Here is a 22,895-nt window from a genome sequence, read left to right as displayed (position 1 = left end):
TGTCTCTCTTCCTATCTCCCCCCTTCTCTCTCAACTTCTCTGTCTCTATCCAATAACAAATAAAAACATTAAAATGAATAAATAAAAATAGGAAAGCTATCAAGGGAGGGGATGGGATATGGAGTTCTGGTAGTGGGAATTACATGGAGTTGTGCCCCTCTGGTCTTGTCAATATTTCCATTTTATAAATTAAAATAAGTAAGTAAAATAAAGCACCAAAAGTTCTATATGTGTAAAATACTATAAAATATATACAAGCAATTCAGTGGGAGTTCCTAAAGAATTATAACTTGGGTGAACAGTGGAAATAACTAAGCTCTACACAGACCAGATGAAGGGCATGTGTTATATTCCCTAATGATCTGTATCTCAACTTCACAGAAACTCATCTGTCTACATTTTCAAAATTTCTGAAGTCGTTCAGAGCCCCTTTTCAGAAAGGGATTTTTCAAGAACTTTTGAACAATCCTGTTAGGCAGTTTCTCTTCACTCCCATTGTAAAATATTTGAGTTATTTCATGACAATTTCCTAAAACCTATTCCACAAACATCCTACATTTTTCCAAATTGGAGAGGGGAGAGGACCTCTGCTGGGGAGAAGAGCTGAAGGTAGTGGCCCAGATTGCCCTTTCTAATAGCTACAAGGTTCCAGGACACTCACCAACCTCTGCCATCTCTGCCCAAATGAGCTGGGGAAGCATTTCCTGTTTGCGTCCTCTGCCTTGTGCCTCCTCACGCTGGGCATCTCCAAATCACCAGCACACCTGAGCTGCCCTCCTCCCCCTGCCTGGCCCCCCCAAGGCTGAGCATTCCTCCTCCACGGAGCTACAGGAATAGCTCCTTTACCTGTGACATGCCTTTCCTCAAATATTAGCTTTTCCATGAGGCCTGGTTCCCAGGGCGTGCTAGTTAAAATTAACCCCTCTTAACTCTCTCCTTATGACTGTATTTGCCCAGCTCGGTTTTTTTCTACTTCACTTACCACTACAGTAGATATTTCATCTAAGGATTTATTTCTGTCTATCAACGAGCTCCATGGACACAGGAACATTTTGAGTCTGTTTTGCTCTTGGTATCTATCTGAAGGCATCAGACTGAACCAATGGATGAATGAAGGCACAGGTCCCTCTCCTTCCTCACCCTCAGAATTCCACCATGCCCTGTCAAGTGTGGAAAAGCTATGAAGCCCCTTCCTTTCTGGTGAATCCCCCGCAACGGCCTTGGAATTGTCGCTGTCAGGGGGAAGAATCCTACAGCATTTTCTTTTCTTTTTCTCTCTTTGATGGTGGGGGCAGGGGAAGGGGTGTTCTGCTGGTGTCAACATCTGATTTAACAGAAGAGTACAAGTTCCAGGGCTGGGGAGACAGCATAGTCGCTCTGCAAGACTTTCATGCCTGAGACTCTGAGGTCCTAGGTTCAGTCCCCAGCACCACCATAAGCTGAGCAATGCTCTGGTATAAAAAAAAAAAGAAAAGAAAAGAAAAGAAGAGGGAGAGGGAGAGGGAGAAGAAGAAAAGAGAAGAAGAGAGAAAGAAAAAAAGAAAGAGAAGTACAAGCTCCAGTTTCAGTGCTGCAGGAAACCAGCAGAAACACAGAAACACCAGAACAGCAGTGAATGAGAGCAAGCATGTGTCCTGGCCCAAAGGGGCCCTGTCAGGCCGGAGCTGCAGATGTCATCACCTGGAGTGGAGGGTGGTGAACGGACATCAATGTACAGACAAGATGGCAAGGGGGATTAAAACAAAAATTAATCCAGGAAGTCATGAGGTTCTGAAAAGGAAACAGTGGGAGAGAAAAGGCTCTCTTCCCTGCGGCTGGCGCTGTGGAGGAAGAGCAGCGAGAGTCAGCGCCAGCGCCAGCTCTGCCTCCAGCGGCCCGCAACCACACTCTCCTGCCCCGCACTCTCTCCTGCCCCCTGCACGCACACACTCTCCTGCCCCGCACACACACTCCTGCCCCGCATTCTCCTGCCCCGCACACACTCTCCTGCCCCGCACTCTCTCCTGCCCCGCACACACACCCCTGCCCCGCACTCACTCTCCGGCCCCGCACTCACTCTCCTGCCACGCACACACTCTCCTGACACACACACACTCTCCTGACACACACACTCACACACACACACGCGGCTCCTGGACGCGCTGGGAGAGCAAGTGAGAGCGCAGCGCAGCGCAGCCCCGCCGACGGGGTCCCCCAGCTACCTGTCCGGGCCCCTCCCTGGTGGCTGGGCGGGGGGTGCCGCCACACACCCAGGCCGGCGCGGGGCGGCGCGGGGCTGCGCGGGGCTGCGCGGGCCGGACGACACTTGAGGCTGCCGCCCGTTGACTTCCAAGCGGGGCGGAGCGGAGCGGCGGGCGTCCCGGCTAGACGCCCCCGGCCCGCCCCGCCCCGCCCCGGCCTGCTCCAGCCCCGTCCTCTCCCGCGGAAGGCGGCCCCGACGCGGGGCTCGGGCGGGAGGCGGGAGGCCGGCGCACCCCCGGGGCCGGGTGAAGGGCGCCGCCGGCGGGGCAGCTGTCGGCCGCGGCAGCTGGTGTCCCCGAGCCCCGGGGCCGGCCGGCCGGGAGCGGGCGACGGGGGACGAGCCCTCCGGCCCCGGTCGACACGGCCGGGCCCGGCGCCCCCCGACTCCGCCGCCGCGACGCGCCCGGGCCGCCGAAACACCTCGCCGGGGCCGCGGCCGCCTCCGGCCCCGCACCTGACCTGTCGCCTCCGCCTGACGCTCCAGCGGCCGCAGCCGCTGCCCTGCCCCGGGCGGCCTGGGGATGTCCATGCGGCGGCACCGGGGCCGGCTCGGGGCGGCGGGGACGCGAGTGCGGGTGGGAGGCCCCCGGGGGCTCGCGGGGAGACGGCGGGGTCGGGGCACCGAGCGGAGGCGGGCAGGGGAGCGAGACGGAGCGGCGGGGTTACCTGCGGTCCGGGACGGCGAGTCTCTCATACACCAAGTCAGTCCTCAGCCTCAACAACACAAGATGGCCGACACGTCGCCACGCACGTCACGTGACAGCGCGCTGTCCCCGCCCCCCGCTCCGCCCCCGCCCCGCCCCGCCCCCCGCGGCTCCAGCCGCCCACGACATCCTTCCTCTCCACTGCCTCCTGTCCGTCTTTCCCAGGATACGCCCCCTGCAGGGCCCCGGATGCTGAATTCCCTCGTGGGCGGGGCCGTGGCAGTGCGCAGCCGCCGGCAGCCCTGCCCTTGAGCGGAGTTGAACGCGGAGATGAACCCGGGAGGTGCCTGGGAATCAGCGTCCTGCGCGGCCAATCCCAGCCGCTCCCAGTTCAAACAGCTCTGGCTCCTGGCACGAGTGCAAACGGAAGTAAAAACGCTGCACGTTTCTACCGGGACAGGCTTTCCTAGTGCCAGGCCCGTGGGGTTTTCATCTGGGATGTTCATAAGGAGAGAATTTTTTCCCCCAATAAGATGTAAAATGTTAACACTTAAGTTGAGCCAAATACTGGCGATCTGATATAGCGCAGGTGGAGAAGTGCTTTCGGTAAATTAACAGTGGAGGGTCAGGACTGGGGAGACCAGAATAGTTATGAAAAAGGACTTTCCCGCCTGAGGCTCCGAAGTTTCAGGTTCAATCCCCATCATTTTCAGATACAACTTAAGTTTTCTATGATGAAAGAAAACATTTGCGATTATCACAGGTGTTATCACAAGGCCAGGGAGCACCAGACTTCCATGCCCCATAGGTTACATACAGGCTCAGTCCCTGGGACTCCCCTATGCCATACCTGAGCAGTAATCTGGTCTCTCATAATAAACAAATCTTAAAAAAATAAATTAATAACTATTAATTGTGACCCAAGAGGTGGTACAGTGAATAAAGCATTGGACTCTCAGATCTGAGTTTGATCCCCAGCATTGCATGTGCCAGAAGTAGTGCTCTGGTTCTCTCTTCCTTTCCCAAATAATTAAGTAAATCTTAAAATAAATAAATAAATAAAATAAATACTGGGCGAGGGAGACAGCATAGTAGTTATTGCAAAAGACATTCATGCTTGAGGCTCTAAATTCCAGATTTAACTCCCCCCCCCCCCCCAGCAGAACAGTGCTCTGGTCTCGTCTCTGTATCTTCTCCTCTGTCTCTCACTAAAGTAAATAATATACATATATTTTAAAAAGTATACTAATTACAGCAGTCTTGTTCATTATGTAGCTTTTATTTGAAAATAATCCTGGAATGCACATGAGAGCAGTGCTAGTATCTATCCTCTGCCTTTATTTAATCACAGAATTGACACGTTTTCCTCCATGTTAGTTGTGCAAAGTGCTTTTAATCAGTTTTTTAAGATTTTATTTATTTATTAATGAGAAAGATAGGGGAGAGAGAGAGAGAAAAAAAAGAAGCAGACATCACTCTGGTACATGTGCTGCCAGGGATTGAACTCAGGACCTCATGCTTGAGAGTCTAGTGCCTTAGCCACTGTGCCACCTCCTGGACCACTGAAGTTTCTTATAAGTTAATTCAAAGTCTGGTGGACTTTTAAATCATTGGAAAATGAAATGTTTCAACGCAATACTGCATTTCAAGTTACCATGAGAAAAAAAATAAAATTAAAAAATATATCAGGGTCCGATGGTAGTATTCCTGGTGAGCACACGTTACAATACACAAGGTCCCTGGTTCTAGCCTGAGTCCTCGTCTGCAGGCGAAAAGCTTTGCAAGTGGTAAAGCAGGCTGCAAGTGTCTCTCTTCCTCTCTATCTTCTCCCCTCTCAATTTCTGACTATTCCTATCCAATAGAGATAATAAATAAGTAAATAAATAAATAAACAATCTCAGCCTTGCTTCCAGCTTAGTCCCCAGCCCAGAACTTTCCCACATCGTGTCAGCCAGCATGTGAGCTGCTATAATGACCTATAGAGGAGGCAGGGAAGCCCCCTGAGCTGAAGTCCAGAGCAGTTTCTCCACTTGTTAGCTGTCCTCGGAGAAGCAGCCTTGGAATGCGACAGCTGGAGACTATCTCCAGCTCCTCCCCCGTGCCTCTGCTGAAAAATCTCTGACGGAGTACTTGACAATCAAAAGACAGCAACTCTGAACGCATAATAAACTAGAAATTATCCTTGTTTTCTCTGAAGTTCAGATTTAACTGGGCTCCCTGTGACTTTTAAAAATTTTTCCCTGGTTCTTTTTTTAAAAGATGTATTTTTATTTCTTTCGTGAGAGGCAGAGAATGTTTCATATAATAGGGGGAGAGAGAGAGAGAGGAAAGCTAGAACATCACTCCAGGCCTGAACCAGGAAACTCAGACATGCAAGTCTGGAACTCTGGTCACTGGGTATCTCCCCAGCTGCACATCTTGTCTTCTGTTTTCATGTGGTCTTTGGTTCATTTGTGCTGTTATTGTTGGGTGTTTGTCACCTCTATGATTCTTGGGCCATCTGTCCATCTGTCTCTGATCTCCTCATCTTTTTATGGGGTCCATCAACTTATAAAAAATAACGGAATGGTTAGGGAGCTGGCTTAACTGGTAGAACATCAGACTTTCATGCCTGAGTTTCCTAACGCAATTGCCAGTACCTGAGCAGGGCTCTGGTTTCTCTTTCTTTCTCTCTGCCTCATATGAAAAGCACACACACACACTCTCGTATGTAATAAAGAAAATAAATCTTCAGATAATAAAATGATAATCTGACTCTCATACCAGAGCAAGCTCCAAAGTCCCAGGTTCAATCCCCCGCACCACCATAAACCAGAGTTGAGCAGTGCTCTGGTAAAAATAATAAGTAAATAAAAATAAAATAAAACTAATACAACATATTATTATGTATTTAAAATAATATATAAAATAAAACAATGTAATATATATTTAAAATAATATATAAAATAATCTTCTGTCTCAGCCAGAGATTTCTTCAGTGAATAGAGTGCTGGACTTGCAAGTAAGAGGTCCTAGGTTGAATCCCTGATATCACATGTGTGATGCTCTGGTTCTCTCTTTCGTGTAAATAAATAAATTAGTTAATAAAATACTCAGCTGTCTTCCATCTTGAAATTCAGTGTTACAAATGCCAATTCCTCCTCCAGCCCCTGCCCTTTCAAAGCCAAGCTGCGTGAGAGAGAGAAAGAGAGGTCTAGAAGCTCTGTCTCAGTGCCCACACCTGGTGAGCAGTTATGGTGACCATGGCTTCTCTCCTGAGCTATAACCTCAGGGTCACTGCACCTCCAGATTGGTAACTAGAGTTTTGTGAGCCTCGTTTTGACTGCGGGTTTCCCTGACTCTATGTGACTAACCACTTCCTGCTTTTTGAAACGTTTTCTTCTTTCCTTGCTGGTCAGTCGGCTGGGCTGGCAGCAGGGATAGCCTCACTTGGGAGTCTTAGAAATGCAGAGCCTCAGGCTGGGTGGTGGTGCACCTGGTGGAGTGCAAATATTATCATGCTGAAAGACCGGGTTCAGGCCCCCCTGATCACCAACTTCAGGTGGGAAGCTTCTCAGCAGTGCAGCAGTGCTGCAGGTATCTCTCTCTCTCTCTCTCTGTCTGTCTCTGTCTTTCACCTCTCTCACAGAAAAAAAGAAGGGGGAGAGGAGCTGAGAACAGTGAAGTCATACAGTCACCAAGTTCCAGCCATAACCCTGGTGGCAGAGATACACACACACACACACACACACACACACACACACACACACACACACGCGCGCACAGCCTCGGCTGGGCCTCTATAATCCTGTTTGTTGAGCTCTGTGTCTTCTGTCACTCTTCTGACTGTCTTACCTTCCTCTCTCCCCTTAATGTAGTGCTCCAGAAATGCCCCCCCTTTTTTTAATGCCATTATTTAAAGATTGATCTATTCATGAAAGAGAGGGCAGGGATAGATAGCATAATGGTTATACAAAGAGACTCTCATACCTGAGGCTCCAAGGTCCCAGGTTCAATTCCCTGCAACACAACAAGACAGAGTTGAGCAATGCTCTACTTAAAAAGAAAAGAAAGAGAGAGAATAGGTAGGGGAGGAGGAAGGAGGGAGAGGGGGAGGAAGGGAAGGAAGAGAAGGAGGAAATAGAACCAGAGCAGAGGTGGGAAGAGAGCAGAATGGCTAATGCAAAAGCATTTTCATGCCTGAGGTATCAACAGCCACAGGTTCAGTCCACAGCACTGCCATAAGCCAGAGATGAACAGAGCTTTCATTAAACAACGAACAAACCAGATCATCACTCTAGCATATGTGATGCTATGGATCAGACTCAGGACTCTCATCCTTAAGAGTTTCAACAGTTTATCCACTGTACCACCTCCTGGATCACAGAATGCCCAAGTTTGACTGTTCTCAAACATATACCATTGTTTTGCACTTTTTTTTTCTCACCAAGTTTCTCAATGGGGAATCATGCCTGCCCAATTCCGTCACTCCCAGTGGATCTTTTCTTTTGACAGAGGATGAAAGACAAAGACAGAGGGAGGGAGGGAGGGAGGGAGGGTGGGAAGAAGGGAGACTAAAGCAATGCTCCACTACTTGGGAAACCTCCCCCATGCAAGAGCTTCCACGTGGTTTGGGGGACTCAACCCTGGTCCATGCAGATGGCAGGGTGTGCTCTACCAGGTGAGCTAGCTCTTGGCCCCTACACTTGACATTTGATAGTCTGTGTCCACCAGAGTCTGGTGCCTGCATGATCCCACTACTCCCTGTGGACTTTTTCCTTTCCTTTCTTTTCCCTTTCCCTTTTTCCTTTCCTTTCTTTTTCAGATAGAGACAGAGAGGTTAGAGTCAGAGGTAGAGAACTGGAGAGAGACCACATTCCCACTCCACTGTCCATGAAGCATCCACTTGGTGCCATGGATGGTGCTCCCATGTGGTGCCAGGGCTCAAATCCAGGTGCTCACATGTCAAATGGTTCACTCTACCAGATGAGATAGCTCCTGACTCCCCCTCCATTTCATACCTTACATGCTGTTCCCTCTTATCCCAATGCTGTTCTCAACACTGACCCCACTTTTCACCAACCTTCATAATCTCTGCTCAACTTTCAATGCCTAAATATTCTGGCTGTTGTAAGGACTTTGTGCTCATCTCCCTTAGAGAAAAAGCCTCCCCCTTGAAGTGCTACTCTTATTTATTTATGAGAAAGACAGACAGATCCAGAACACCTTGACACCTCTAAGTTAAAAAAAAAAAATCTTATATTCATTAACATGAGAGAGAAAAGCAGAGCATCACTCTAGTACATGTGATGCTAGGATTCAAACTCAAGACATCATGCTTTCAAATCCAACACTTTAGCCTTTGAAATATATATATATATATATATATATATATTTTTTTTTTTTTTTTTTCCCTAAAGCACTGCTCAGCTCCAGCTTTTGGTGGTGCAGGGGATTAAACCTGGGACTTTGGATCCTTGGGCATGAGAGTTTTTTTCCACAATCATTATGCTATCTACTCCCACCCGAATTGTAATTTTTTAAAAAAGATTTGTTTGTTAATATATATAATATATAGACAGAGAAAGAGAGAGAGGGAGAGAGAGAGAGAGAGCACTCTGGCACAGGGGATGTTAGGAGCTAAACTCAGAACCTCATGCTTTAGAGTCTAAGGCTTTAGTCACTGTACCACCTCTCAGACCGTGAAGTGCCCTTTTTTCTTTCTTTTTTTTTTAAAAGATTTATTTATTAAGGAGAAGGAGAGAGTGAAAGAGAACCAGAGTATTACTCCGGCACATAGGATGACAAGAATTAGACTCAGGACCTCATCCTTGAGTACAATGCTTTATCCACTGTGCCACCTCCAGGGCCACCCTAAGGGTTATTTTTTATTTATTTATTTATTTTTTGCCTCCAGGGTTATTGCTGGGGCTCAGTGCCTACACCATGAATCCACTGCTCCTGGCGGCCAGTTTCCCCCTTTTGTTGCCCTTGTTGTTGTAGCCTTGTTGTGGTTATTATTGTTGTTGTCGATGTCATTTGTTGTTGGATAGGACAGAGAGAAATGGAGAGAGGAGGGGAGACAGAGAGGGGGAGAGAAAGACAGACACCTGCAGACCTGCTTCACCACCTATGGAGCGAATCCCCTGCAGGTGGGGAGCCAGGGGCTCAAACCAGGATCCTTACGCCGGTCCTTGTGCTTTGCGCCACGTGCACTTAACCCGCTGAGCCCGACCCCCCCAAGTGTTATTTTTAAGGAATGAAAATGTAGTACTAGGGGCTGGGTGGTGACACAGCTGGATGAGCACGCATGTTGCAGTGCGCAAGGAGCTGGGTACAAACATCCAGTCCCCACCTGCAGGGGGAAAGCTTTGTAAATGGTGAAGCAGGGCTGCAAGTGTCTCTGTCTCTGTCTCTGTCTCTCTCCCTTTCTTCCTCCTTCCCTCTTGATTTCTCTATCAATAAAACAAGTAAATAAGTAAATAAAATATTTTAATGTAATACTAACATTTGTTAAGCTCCACCTACCTCAGTAAATACGTCACAAACACGTCTTTTTCATTGTACTTTACCAAACTTTGCAAATACTGTTGTTTGTTTTCTTTAATAAAACTGTCCACCAGCAAAAAGACCACAACTCCCTGAAGGCTCAGGTGATGGCTAGTCTTTCTTAGCAACAAAGTCTTTTTTGCTAGTTTTCCTCAAGCATGAGAATCTCTCTCTTTTTCCCTTTTTTAAACAGAGCACTGCTCAGCTCTGGCTCATGGTGGTGCAGGGGATTGAACCTGGGACTTTGCTAGCCTCAGACATGAGAGTTTCTTTGCATAAACATTATGCTATCTACCCCTGCCCTACAAAGTCTTTTTTTTTTTTTTTGCCTCCAGGGTTATCACTGGGGCCACGAACCAACCCACTGCTCTTGGAGGCTTTTGTTGCCCTTGTACCTTATTGTTGCTGTTATCATTATTGTTTTTTTAAGTATCTTTATTTATTGGATGGAGACAGCCTGAAATTGAGAGGGAAGGGGGAGACAGAGAGACAGAGAGACATCTGAAGCCCTGCTTTACCACTTGTGAAACTTTTCCCCTACAGGTGGGGATGGGGGGCTTGAACCCCTGGGTCCTTATACATTGTAACGTGTACTCAACCAGGTGCACCACTACCTGACCCTTCACTACTGTTGTTAGTAGTATTGTTGTTATTGTTGTTGGATAGGACAGAGAGAAATGGAGAGAGGAAGGGAAGACAGAGATAGACATCTGCAGACCTGTTTCACCACCTGTAAAGTGACTCCCCTGCAGGTGGGGAGCCGGAGGCTTAAAATGGGATCCTTAGGCCGCTCCTTGCACTTCATGTTACGTGTGCTTAACCCACTGTGCCATCTCCCGGGACCACCAAAGTCATTTTTTTTTTTTGCCTCCAGGGTTATTGCTGGGACTCAGTGCTGTACCATGAATCCACTGCTCCTAGAGGCCATTTTTCCCCTTTTGTTGCCCTTGTGTTGTAGCCTTGTTGTGGTTAATATTATTGTTGTTGATGTCGTTCGTTGTTAGATAGGACAGAGAAAAATGGAGAGAGGAGGGGAAGACAGAGAGGGGGAGAGAAAGATAAACACCTACAGACCTGCCTCACCGACTGTGAAGCTACTCCCCTGCAGGTGGGGAGCCGGGGCTCGAACTGGGATCCTTATGCCAGTCCTTGTGCTTTGTACCACGTGCGCTTAACCCGCTGCGCTACCGCCTGACCCCCAACCCAAAGTCATTTTTAATTAAGGCCCCACATTCCTTTTTGCCTCCAGGGTTACTGGGGCTGGGGGCCTGCACTAAGAATCCACTGCTCCTGGAGGCCATTTTTTCATTTCGTTGCTGCCGTTGTTGTTGGATAGGACAGAGAGAAATTGAGAGAGACAGAGAAGGGAAAAGAAAGACACCTGCAGACCTACTTCACAGCCCATGAAGTGACCCCCCTGCGGGTGGGGAGCTGAGGGCTCAAACCAGGATCCTTACGCTGGTCCTTGCGCTTCACGCTATGTGCGCTTAACCCTCTGAGCTACAGCCTGGTCCCTGACCCCAGTTTTAAAACAGGAGACAAGTTAGTGCACACCAAACAGACTACATGTAGGAGAAATACGACTTTTACTATGCACTGGGAAAGCAAAACATTCATCTAACTCAGTTTATCACAGTGCTCATCTTACTGTGGTGGACTCTGGAGCCGGAAGCGGAATGCCAGTGTGAGCTGTACTGGTATCTCCCCTTGTGGTCCTGGTGAGGGCACTGGGGAGCATTAAGAAAGTCAACCAGAGGGAGTCGGGCTGTAGCGCAGCGGGTTAAGCGCAGGTGGCGCAAAGCGCAAGGACCGGCATAAGGATCCCGGTTGGAACCCCGGCTCCCCACCTGCAAGGGAGTCGCTTCACAGGCGGTGAAGCAGGTCTGCAGGTGTCTGTCTTTCTCTCCCCCTCTCTGTATTCCCCTCCTCTCTCCATTTCTCTCTGTCCTATCCAACAACGACAACAACAATAATAACTACAACAAGGGCAACAAAAGGAATAAATAAAAAAAATAAATATAAAAAAAAAATTTTAAAAAAAAGAAAGTCAACCAGGCACCTAACATGCTTTTACCTCCAGTCCTCACTCAGAACTTCCCAGCGCAGGCTGCCTGGCTGCAGAGCCTATGTTCCTAGCTGCCTTGCTGACGCTGTGCCACCTGTGTCTATAATGACACCTGTGTGTAATTAAAGTGTCATTTCCATACAGGAACACTTAGCACTTTCAATGTGCTGTGCTGCGATTTTGACAAGTGCTCACAGGTGTATGTAACTACCATTAAAATCATCCTATCACGTGCAAACATTCCCCTCGTACCTCCTTGGAATGCCTACTCCCCACTACACTAACCCCACTCTCAGCCGCTGCTGTGTTTGCTGTTGTTTTGTGTATTTGTATGTGTGTCTGTTTTTTTGTTTGTTTGTGATTTTTTTTCTTTCTCCAGAGCAGTACTCAGCTCTGACTTATGGAGGTGCTGGGGATTGAACCTGGGACCTTTGGTGCCTCAGGCATAAAAGTCTTTGTACAGTACCACTATGCTGTCTCCCAAGCTCCTGCTTACTTTGTTTGAGACAAAGAGAGAGAGAAATAGGAGAGAGAGGCCAGATGGCGGTGCACCCAATAGAGCATATGTGTCCCAATGCAAAAGGACTCGGGTTCAAGCTCCTGGTCCCCACCTGCAAGGGGGAAGCTTCAGCAGCAGTGAAGCAGTCCAGCAGATGACTTCGTTCCCATCTCTTTATCTCCTCCTGCCATCTTGATTTCTCTTTGTCTCTAGCATATATATATATTTGCCTCCAGGGTCAGCACTAGGACTAGGTGCCTGCACTATGAATCCACTGCTCGTGGGGGCCATTTTTTCCCATTTTATTGCCCTTGTTGTTGTTGTCATTTTTGTTATTGTTGCCATTGATGTTGTTGTTGTTGGATAGGACAGAGAGAAATTGAGAGGAGGGGAGACAGAGATGGGGAGAGAATGATAGACACCTGCAGAATTGCTTCACTGCTTGTGAAGCAATCCCCTGCAGGTGGGGAGCCAGGGGTTCAAACTAGGATCCTCATGCCAGTCCTTGCACTTTGCACCACGTGTGCTTAACCCACTGTGCTACCTCAACCCCCCACCAATAAATAAATAATTTTTTTCTTATTTATTTATTTATTCCCTTTTGTTGCCCTTTTTGTTGTTGTTATTGATGTAATCATTGTTGGGTAGGACAGAGAGAAATGGAGAGAGGAGGGGAAGACAGAGAGGGGGAGAGAAAGATAGACACCTGCAGACCTGCTTCACTGCTTGTGAAGCGACTCCCCTGGGGAGCTGGGGGCTTGAACCGGGATCCTTAAGCAGGTCCTTGTGCTTTGTGCCACGTGCGCTTAACCTGCTGTGCTACTGCCCGACTCCCATAAATATTTTTTTTAAAAATATATGAGAAGTGGGGGTAGGTCAGAGCAAATATCTGGCATAGTGATGACAGGGATCAAACTCTGAGCCTCAGCCACTGAGTCCCTGTCCTGTTCTGTTTTGTCCTGAAACTTTGTCCTAAGGTTTTTACCTTCTGATGATATATAAATAAAACCCTGGGCCATGGAGCCACTTGAAACAGCTCTCACCTAGCTTTGCAATTCAGCCATACACTTGCCCAGTTCAGTATTCTGTAAACTGAAGGCTAGTATTTCACTGTATGCATGTCTCCCCAATTAAAGGATAGTTGGGGTGTGTTCAAATGGGTGGCATTATTAAGAAACCTTTATGAATATTCATCTGCCAGTATTTGCCTGAACATAGGTTTTTATTTCACTGCTGTAAAGAGCTAGAAATGGGATTAATGATTACGTGATTTGATTAATTTTATCAGAAACACTCAGACTGTTTCTCCCATTGCCTGAGCCGTAATTTCAGTCATAAGCAATAAGCTTTTAGAGGAGAAAATGGGGTTGTGAACAATAGTTTCCACATAACATTTTCTTCCAGAACCACTCCCTCTTGCAGTAATAATTCCTTTTAAAAAATGGTGCAAAGCTATCTTTTTAGTCATATCTTAAAAGATTTCTTCTTTGTCTGTGGAGAGAGAGAGAGGAGAGAGAGGAGAGTGAGCAAGAAAGCGCCAGAGCATCACTTTGGAGCGAGGGCTTTCGGGATTGAACTCGGATCTCATGCTTCAGGGTCTGCTGCTCTACCTGCCTCCTGAGCCCCTTTAACTGCCATCTATCGAGAGTTGGGTGGTAGTGCAGTGGTTAAGCGCAAATGGCGCAGACTCCCCACCAGTGGGGGGGGGGGGTCGCTTCACAGGTGCTAAAATAGAGCTGCAGGTGTCTCTCTGTCTCTCTTCCAGTCTCCCCCCCTCCCCTCTCAATTTCTCTCTGTCTCTACTCAGTAATAAACAAACAAACAAACAAAAAAAAAAGAAAATAGGGAGGGGTCAAAGAGGTGGGGAAATAGCATAATGGTTATGACTAAGACAAAAAAGCTCCAGGTTCAATCTTTTTTTTTTTTGCCTCCAGGGTTATTGCTGGAGCTCGGTGCCACAAATCCACTGCTCCTGGAGGCTTTTTTTTTTTTTTTCTAAATTTCTTTATTGGGGACTTAATGTTTTACATTCAACAGTAAATACAATAGTTTGTACATGCATAACATTTCCCAGTTTTCCATATAACAATACAACCCCCATTAGGTCCTCTGTCATCCTTCGTGGACCTGTACTCTCCGCCCCCACCCCCACCCCAGAGTCTTTTGGATCTCTTCTGTGGTGAAAAGTCTGTCCATGTCCTCCCCCATTTTTGGATGAGGTTATTTGTTTTCTTGTTGTTGAGATTGGCAAGCTCTTTATATATTCTGGTTATTAGCCTCTTGTCTGATGTATGGCATGTAAAGATCTCCCATTTTGTGAGGGGTCTCTTAGTTTGGATAGTAGTTTCTTTTGCTCTGCAGAAACTTTTTAATTTGATGTAGTCCCATAGGTTTATTCTGGCCTTAGTCTTCTTTGTAATTGGATTTGTTTCATTGAAGATGTCTTTAAAATTTATGTAGAAAAGAGTTCTGCCAATATTTTCCTCTAAGTATCTGATAGTTTCTGGTCTAACATCCAAGTCCTTGATCCACTTGGAATTTACTTTTGTATTTGGTGAAATATAATGATTCAGTTTCATTCTTCTGCATGTTTCAACCCATTTTTTTCCAACACCATTTATTGAAGAGACTCTGCTTTCCCCATTTAATAGTCTGGGCACCTTTGTCAAAGATTAGATGTCCATAGGTGTGGGGGCTTACTTCTGTGTTATCAATTCTATTCCACTGGTCAGTGTGTCTGTTCATGTTCCGGTACCAAGCAGTTTTGATGACAACGGCCCTATAATACAATTTGAGATCTGGGAGTGTGGTGCCTCCAGTTCTGTTCTTTCCTCTCAAGATTGTTTTGGCAATTCTAGGTCTTTTCTGGTTCCAGATAAACATTTGTAGCATTTGTTCTAGTCTCAAAAAAATGTGTTTGGGATCTTGATAGGGATAACATTAAATTTGCATATGGCTCTGGGTAGTATATTCAGTTTGATGATGTTGATTCTTGCAACCCATGAACATGGAATATCTTTCCACTTCTTTTGTGTCTTTTTCAATTTCCTTGAGTAGTGACTCAAAATTTTCAGTATACAAGTCTTTCACTTCTTTGGTTAGGTTTATTTCTAGATATTTTATTGTTTTTGTTGCTATAGTAAAAGGAATTGATTTCTGGATTTCATGTTCTTCCAACTTAGTGTTTGCATAGAGGAATACCACTGAGTTTTGAATGTTAATTTTGTAGCCTGACACCTTACTGTATTGCCTGATGATTTCCAAAAGCCTCTTGCTGGATTCCTTAGGTTTTTCTATATATACTATCATGTCATCTGCAAATAGGGAGAGTTTGACTTCTCTTCCAATCTGTATGCCTTTAATTCCTTGCTCCTGCCTGATTACTATGGCAAGAACTTCCAACAGTATGTTGAATAGTAATGGTGATAGTGGGCAGCCCTGTCTAGTACCTGATCTGAGGGGAAATGCTTCCAGTTTTTCACCATTGAGTATGATGTTGGCTATAGGTTTACTATATATAGACTCCACTATCTTCAGGAATTTCCCATCTATTCCCATTATTTTGTAGCGTTTTGATCATAAAGAGATGTTGTAGTTTGTCAAAGGCTTTCTCTGCATCTGTTGATATGACCATGTGGTTTTTGGTCTTGCTTTTATTGATGTGGTGGATCACATTGATTAATTTACATATATATTAAACCAACCTTGTACCCCTGGGATAAACCCCACTTGGTCATGATGAACAGTCTTTTTAATATACTGCTGTATCCGGTTGGCTAGAATTTTTTTCACTATTTTCGCATCTATGTTCATCAGAGATATTGGTCTGTAGCTTTCTTTTTTGGTTGTGTCTCTGTCTGCTTTTGGTATCAAAGTGATGTTGGCTTCATAGAAGCTAGGAGGGAGGATTCCAGCGTCTTTAATTTCTGGAAGACTTTTAAAAGTAGAGGTATTAGTTCTTCTTTGATGGTTTTGTAGAATTCATTTGTAAAACCATCTGGTCCAGGACTTTTATTTTGGGGAAGGTTTTTGATAACTGTTTCAGTTTCATTAGCTGTGATGGGCCTGTTCATGTTATCTAGTTCCTGGAAGTTTGTAGGTTATCTAGGAAATGGTCCATTTCTTCCAGGTTCTCTAGCTTGGTGGCATATAGTCTTTCATAGAAGCCTTGCATGGTATGTTGAATTTTAAACTACTAAGTAGGCTTCTTAGCTTAATCACTGACTCCTGTCCAAGAGATAAAGCAGGGTGTGGCAGAGACTTTCACAGCCCCACTGCTAGGCCACCGAGGTATAGATCTTCTCCTGAGTTTCCTCTTTAGGTCTCTGTCCCCTGGTGTCAGCACAGGGCCTCCCTGCCGCTGCTCCAGATTCTGAGGGCAGTAGCAGTGGAGACTCACAGTTGCATTTGTTGAGTTTCAGGGGAGTCTTCTCGCTCCGGCCATCCCCTTGTTGGTGAAACAGACTGGAGGTGGTGTCTCAACTGGTAAACTGCCGGACTATTACCAGCCACTTAATCTCTCCCTAGGCTACACTCATCCACTAGCTGCACGAGTTTGCACTCACCGGCCATTTGGTGGGTTCCTGAAGTCGTTCTAGACCTGTCCTGTTGCAGTCCCAGGTGGTCTCCTTTGGTGTTCCTAGTTGACCTGGGAGAGGAGAGGAGAGAAACACAGCTGCTGCTGCTCCATAGCCAAGATTGTTAGTCCTTGATCCACTTGGAATTTACTTTTGTATTTGGTGAAATCTAACGATTCAGTTTCATTCTTTTGTATGTTTCAACCCATTTTTTCCAATACCATTTATTAAAGAGACTCTGCTTTCCCCTTAATAGTCTGGGCACTTTTGTCAAAGATTAGATGTCCATAGGTGTGGGGGCTTACTTCTCGGCTCTCAATTCTATTCCACTGGTCAGTGTGTCTATTCATGATGCAGTATCAAGCAGTTTTGATGACAATGGCCCTATAATACAATTTGAGATCTGGAAGTGTGATGCCTCCAGTTCTGTACTTTCTTCTCAAGATTGTTTTGGCAATTCTAGGTCTTTTCTGGTTCCAGATAAACATTTGTAGCATTTGTTCTAATCTCAAAAAAATGTGTTTGGAATCTTGATGGGGATAGCATTAATTTTGTATATAGCTCTGGGTAGTATATTCATTTTGATGATGTTAATTCTTGCAACCCATGAACATGGAATATCTTTCCACTTCTTTCTTTCTTTTTCAATTTCTTTGAGTAGTAACTCAAAATTTTCAGTATACAAGTCTTTCACTTCTTTGGTTAGGTTTATTCCTAGATTTTTTTTTTTTGCCTCCAGGGTTATTGCTGGGGCTCGGTGCCTGCACCACAAATTCACTGCTCCTGGAGGCCATTTTTTCCCTTTTGTTGCCCTGGTTGTTTTATCGTTGTTGTGGTTATTATTATCGATGTTATTTACATTGTTGTTTTTAGATAGGACAGAGAGAAATGGAGAGAGAAGGGGAAGACAGTGAGGGGGGACCGGGGGGGGGGGGCTTGAACCGGGATTCTTATGCCGGTCCTTGCGCTTTGCGCCATGTGCTCTTAACCCCCTATTCTTAGATATATATTTTTTTATTCCCTTTTGTTGCCCTTGTTGTTTTATTGTTATAGTTATTACTGTTGTTGTCGTTGCTGGATAGGACAGAGAGGAATGGAGAGAGGAGGGGAAGACAGAGAGGGGGAGAGAAAGATAGACACCTGCAGACCTGCTTCACCGCCTGTGAAGCGACTCCCCTGCAGGTGGGGAGCCGGGGTTCAAACTGGGATCCTTATGCCGGTCGTTGTGCTTTGCGCCACGTGCGCTTAACCCGCTGTGCTACAGCCCGACTCCCCATTTTATTTTTTTTGTTGCTATAGTAAAAGGAATTGATTTCTGGATTTCAACTTCTAACTTAGTGTTTGCATAGAGGAATGCCACTGACTTTTGAATATTAATTTTGTAGTCTTGACACCTTACCGTATTGCCTGATGATATCCTGGAGGCTATTTTTTTTCCTTCTGTTGCCCTTGTTGTTTAACGTTGTTGTGGTTATTATTATTGTTGTTATTTATGTTTGGTTTTGGGGTTTTTTTTGCCTCCAGGGTTATTGTTTGGGCTCTGGCCTGCACTACAAATCCACTGCTCCTGGAGGCTATTTTTGCCATTCTGTTGCCCTTGTTGCGCTTGTTATTGTTGTCATAGCTGTTGTTATTGTTGGACAGGACAGAGAGAAATTGAGATAGGAGGGGAAGACAGAGAGGGGGATAGAAAGATAGACACCTGTAGACCTGCTTCACCGCCTGTGAAGTGACTCTCTTGCAGGTGGGGAGCAGGGGGCTCAAACAGGGATCCTTACCCCAGCCCTTGTGCTTTGTGCCATATGCGCTTAACCAGCTGCACTACCACCCAGCCCCATTATTGATGTTTAACATTGCTGTAGTTATTATTATTGTTGTTATTGATGTTGTTGTTATTGGATAGGATAGACAGAAATGGAGAGAGGTGGGGAAGACAGAGAGGGGGAGAGAAAGAGAGACACCTGCAGACCTGCTTCACCACTAGGTACTTGAACCCAGGTCCCTTCACAGTGTGAAGTGTGTGCTTAACTAGGTAAGCCACTGCCTAGTCCCCCAGGTACAATTCTCCACAGCACCTTGAGTAGTGCTCTGGGGGAAAAAAGTTGGGGGGGCGTGGGTGGTGGCATGTGGGTTATACTGGGATAGAACCTTAGCCAGATGCCAGGACCCTGAGATCCTACAAGTTCTAGGGCTGAGAGGAAATAACATCAGTTACTTCATAGTTTATCTGAAGAGTCTGGAGGGACAGCACCTGAACACCAGGAGGTGGGAGGCTGTCAGGTGTGTCCTGATCAGAACTCTCACATCGTATTTATTGATTACATCACCTTACATCAAAAGGAACAGGAAGATCAAAGATGCTTTTAGGTAAAACAATCCAGGAGCAATTGTCAAAGTGCAAATTACTTTTAAGGTGTGGGGGACATCAAGAATGTGTTACTCCTTGATGACAATAGTCTTTGTCTGATGTCATTAGTCAGGTGCAGTTCTCTGATGCCCCAAGAAATATTCAGGTCACTCTATTGTACACAAACTCCAAAGCCTTCAGGGAAGGAGCAAGGGATGAGAGCTGCAGATGTGGATTCTGCATTATCTGTAGGCCTGTGGGCGAATATATTTAACTGGGACACTTCAGCCTTAAGAGGGAGGGAGCTTGACAAAGGAGAGCCTGCAGCCTTACTTACTGGGCACCTGTTAACAATCAACCAGATATGCTTGTAAGCATGAAGGCTTTAGGCAAAAACAACAGAACTACTAACAACAAGTATCAACAAGGCTGGGATCAGGAAACTTCACACAGGCATATCCAGCAGAGCACACATATTGCCATGTGCCATGTGCAAGGACCCAGTCTGGACCCTGGTCCCCACCTGCAGTAGGCCTGTGGGGAGCTTCATGAGTGGTGGGGCAGTACTGCAGATATCTCTTTCTTTCTCCCCTCATCTCTCTCTCTCTCTCTCTCTCAATCTTTATTTTATTGGATAGAGATAGCCAGAAATCAAGAGGGAAGGGGGACATAGAGAGGAAGAGAGAGGGAGGGGGTAGATATCATAATGGTTCTGCAAAGAGACTCTCATGCCTGAGGCTTCAAAGTCCCAATCCACCCACACCACCATCAGCTAGAGCTGAGCAGTGCTCACAAAAAAAAGGGGGGGGGAACAGATACCTACAGCCCTGCTTCCCCACTCATGAAGCTTTTTCCCTGCAGGTGGGGACTAGGGGCTTGAACCCAGATACTTGCACATTGTAATATGTGTGCTCAACCAGGTATACCACCACCTGGCCCCCAGATGTGTGTGTGTGTCTCTCTCTCCCTATCTTATTTTCCTCTTCCCCCCTCCATTTCTGTCTCTATAAAAATAAATAATTTAAAAAATGTAAGTGGGGGAGTCGGGCGGTAGCACAGTGGGTTAAGCACAGGTGGCGCGAAGCGCAAGGACTGGCATAAGGATCCCGGTTCAAGCCCCCGGCTCCCCACCTACAGGGGCGTCACTTCACAGGCGGTGAAGCAGGTCTGCAGATGTCTATCTTTCTCTCCCCCTCTCTGTCTTCCCCTCCTCTCTCCATTTCTCTCTGTCCTACCCAACAACCATGACATCAAGAACAACAACAATAATAACTACAAGGGCAACAAAAGGGAAAATAAATTAAGTGGTTATTTTAAACTATGTTATTAGCATCACAACCTCAGAATGTGACCTTTTCCAGAGACTAGGACTGCAAGAGGGCATCACTCAGGACAGCAGGGCGGGCTGTAACTAGTAGGGCCTGTGTCCGTACACAAAAGTGACATGTCGGCATTGACTCGAGGCCCAAGGGGGTGAGCCGTCTGAGAGATGAAGGTGGTGGAGAGCCAGAGAAGCTTCTGCACATTGAGGACAGTTTCTGAAGATGCCAGAATCCACCAGAAGCCAAGAGAGAGAATGGACCTCACAGCCTTAAACAGAAGAGCACAGGAGCCTAGAGGTAGCTCAGCCGGTGGAGCACATACCTAACAGGGCCAGAGGGCCCAGGGTTCAACCTGATCTATGTGAGTGCAGCATGGGCAGCACCAAGGAAATCCATGCATGGTGAGGGTTGCTGGGGATCTCTCCCCCTCCTCCTGTATCTCATGCTCAGGTGTGAAAATCTTTTTGCAGAACCATTATACTGTCACCCCAGTCCTCCTTCTCTTTAATTTCAGATAAAGACAGAGAAAGAGGTGGCACAAAGCGTAAGGACCGGCCTAAGGATCCCGGTTCGAGCCCCCGGCTCCCCAACTGCAGGGGAGTAGCTTCACGGGCGGTGAAGCAGGTCTGCAGGTGTCTCTCTTTCTCACAAAGCACAAGGACCTGCATAAGGATCCCGGTTCGAGCTCGGCTCCCCACCTGCAAGGGAGTCGCTTCACAGGTGGTGAAGCAGGTCTGCAGGTGTCTATCTTTCTCTCCCCCTCTGTCTTCCCTCCTCTCTCCATTTCTCTCTGTCCTGTCCAACAACATCATCAATGACAACAACAACAACAATAATAACTACAACAAGGGCAACAAAAGGGGGGAAAAAAAGACAGAGAAGGAAAAAAGACAAAGAGAGACATGCCACAGCACCATTCCACCATTCATGAGTCTTCCCCTAGTGCTGTTCAGTGTGCCCATATGGTGCTGGAGACCTGAAGATATCACAGGTCCTCAAGCCTAGTCCTCTTCTGAGTGAGTTATCCCCCAGCCTCTCCCAACATACATATTAAGATTATTTTCTTATTTATTAGTTAGAGACAGAAATAGAGAGGGGAGGACAGAGAAGGATGCAGAGAAACACCTGCTTCACCACTCACAAAGCTTCCCCCTGCAGGTGGGGGCTCCCAACTAATATTTTTAAGAGCTATTTATTTATATGAGAGAGAGAGAACGAGAACCAGAGCATCACTCTGATTCAAATTTGGGATGTTAAACTTACTAATCCTGTGCTCTACCAACTGAGCCAACTCCCGAGCTGCCCAACTGATACTCAGGGCAAGAGAGGCAGTGTAGTGCTTCTGCAAAAGACTCTCTCTCATGCCTGAGGCTCTGAGGTCTGAGGTTCAGTTCTCAGCATCACCAGAAGCCAGACCTGAGCAGTGCTCTGGCCTCTATTTGCATCTCTCTCATTAAAATAAAATAAATAGGGGGCTGGGCGGTAGCGCAGCAGATTAATGAAGTGTACATCTTGCAAAATGCAAGGACCAACCAGTGTAAAGATCCTGGTTCAAGCTCCCCTGTTTGAGCCCCTGGCTCCCCACCTGCAGGGGAGTCGCTTCACAGGCGGTGAAGCAGGTCTGCAGGTGTCTGTCTTTCTCTCCCCCTCTCTGTCTTCCCCTCCTCTCTTCATTTCTCTCTGCCCTATCCAACAGCAACAACAGCAATAACAATAACAACAAGGGCAACAAAAAAGGAAAATATGGCCTCTAGAGCAGTGGGTTCCTAGTGCAGGCACCAAGTCCCAGCGATAACCCTGGAAACAATAGATAGATAGATAGATAGATAGATAGATAGATAGAGAAAGAAGGGGCAGGTGGTGGAACATGTGCAGGACTCGAGTTTGAGCTGTGGCTCCCTACCTGCAGGAGGGAAGCTTCATAAGCACTGAAGCAAGTATTGCAGGTGTCTCTCTTTCTCTATCTTCCCTTTCCCTCTCAATTTCTTTCTGTTCTATCAAATAAAAGGAAAAAAGAAAGAAAAAGGCCATCAGGAGCAGGAGACTCAAAGTGCAAACACCAAGTCCCAGAAGTAACCCTAGTGGCAATTAAAAAAATAGGGGGGTTGGGATAGATAGCATAATGGTTACATAAACAGACTCATGCCCAAAGCTCCAAAGTCCCAGGTTCAATCCTCTTCACCACAATAAGCCAGAGCTGAGCAGTGCTCTGGTTAAAAAAATAATAATAATAATAAAATATACAATGATTTGTTAAAAACAAAAAAATGACTGGGTTGGGTGGTAGCGCAGCGGGTTAAGCACAGGTGGCGCGAAGAGCAAGGGCCGGTGTAAGGCTCCCGGTTCCAGCCCCAGCTCCCCACCTGCAGGGGAGTCGCTTCACAGGCGGTGAGGCAGGTCTATAGGTGTCTGTCTTTCTCTCCCCGTCTCTGTCTTCCCCTCCTGTTTCCATTTCTCTCTCCATTTCCTGTCCAACAACGGACAACATCAACAATAACAATAATAATCACAACAAGGCTACAACAACAAGGGCAACAAAAAGGGGGAAAAATGGCCTCCAAGAGCAGTGGATTCATGGTGCAGGCACTGAGCCCCAGCAATGACGACATCAACAACAATAATAACTACAACAGGGAGTCGGGCTGTAGCGCAGCGGGTTAAGCGCAGGTGGC

At 46.6% G+C, this 22,895-nt stretch overlaps 1 protein-coding gene and 1 long non-coding RNA gene across 5 annotated transcripts in view; both read right to left on the bottom strand.

Moving 5' to 3' along the window:
• The window catches only part of GIGYF2 (GRB10 interacting GYF protein 2), a 127,873-nt gene extending 124,863 nt beyond the window's left edge, over positions 1-3,010 (bottom strand). The window contains exon 1 of one of the 3 annotated variants that reach the window (XM_016186882.2): positions 2,908-3,010. The gene's annotated coding sequence lies outside the window, so the exon portion shown is untranslated. The remainder of the gene's footprint in view (positions 1-2,907) is intronic. The other 2 variants (XM_060193783.1, XM_016186879.2) reach the window with 2 other exon arrangements.
• Positions 3,011-5,145: 2,135 nt separating this feature from the next.
• On the bottom strand, positions 5,146-22,591 carry LOC132539376 (uncharacterized). 2 transcript variants are annotated; one of them, XR_009550619.1, is made up of 3 exons: positions 22,127-22,591; positions 6,855-6,884; positions 5,146-5,432 (listed from the first exon to the last, which is right to left on the bottom strand). It is a non-coding gene; the product is annotated as an uncharacterized LOC132539376 (long non-coding RNA). The 2 variants fall into 2 exon arrangements; XR_009550620.1 differs by lacking the exon at positions 22,127-22,591 and adding an exon at positions 11,062-11,167.
• Between the last annotated feature and the right edge of the window lie 304 nt (positions 22,592-22,895).

The sequence above is a fragment of the Erinaceus europaeus genome, chromosome 7, assembly GCF_950295315.1.
Source record: "Erinaceus europaeus chromosome 7, mEriEur2.1, whole genome shotgun sequence".
In the NCBI taxonomy this organism is placed as follows: Eukaryota; Metazoa; Chordata; class Mammalia; order Eulipotyphla; family Erinaceidae; genus Erinaceus; species Erinaceus europaeus.
The sequence above is the reverse complement of the archived record's forward strand: the minus strand, read 5'-3'. Positions and strand labels throughout refer to the sequence as shown.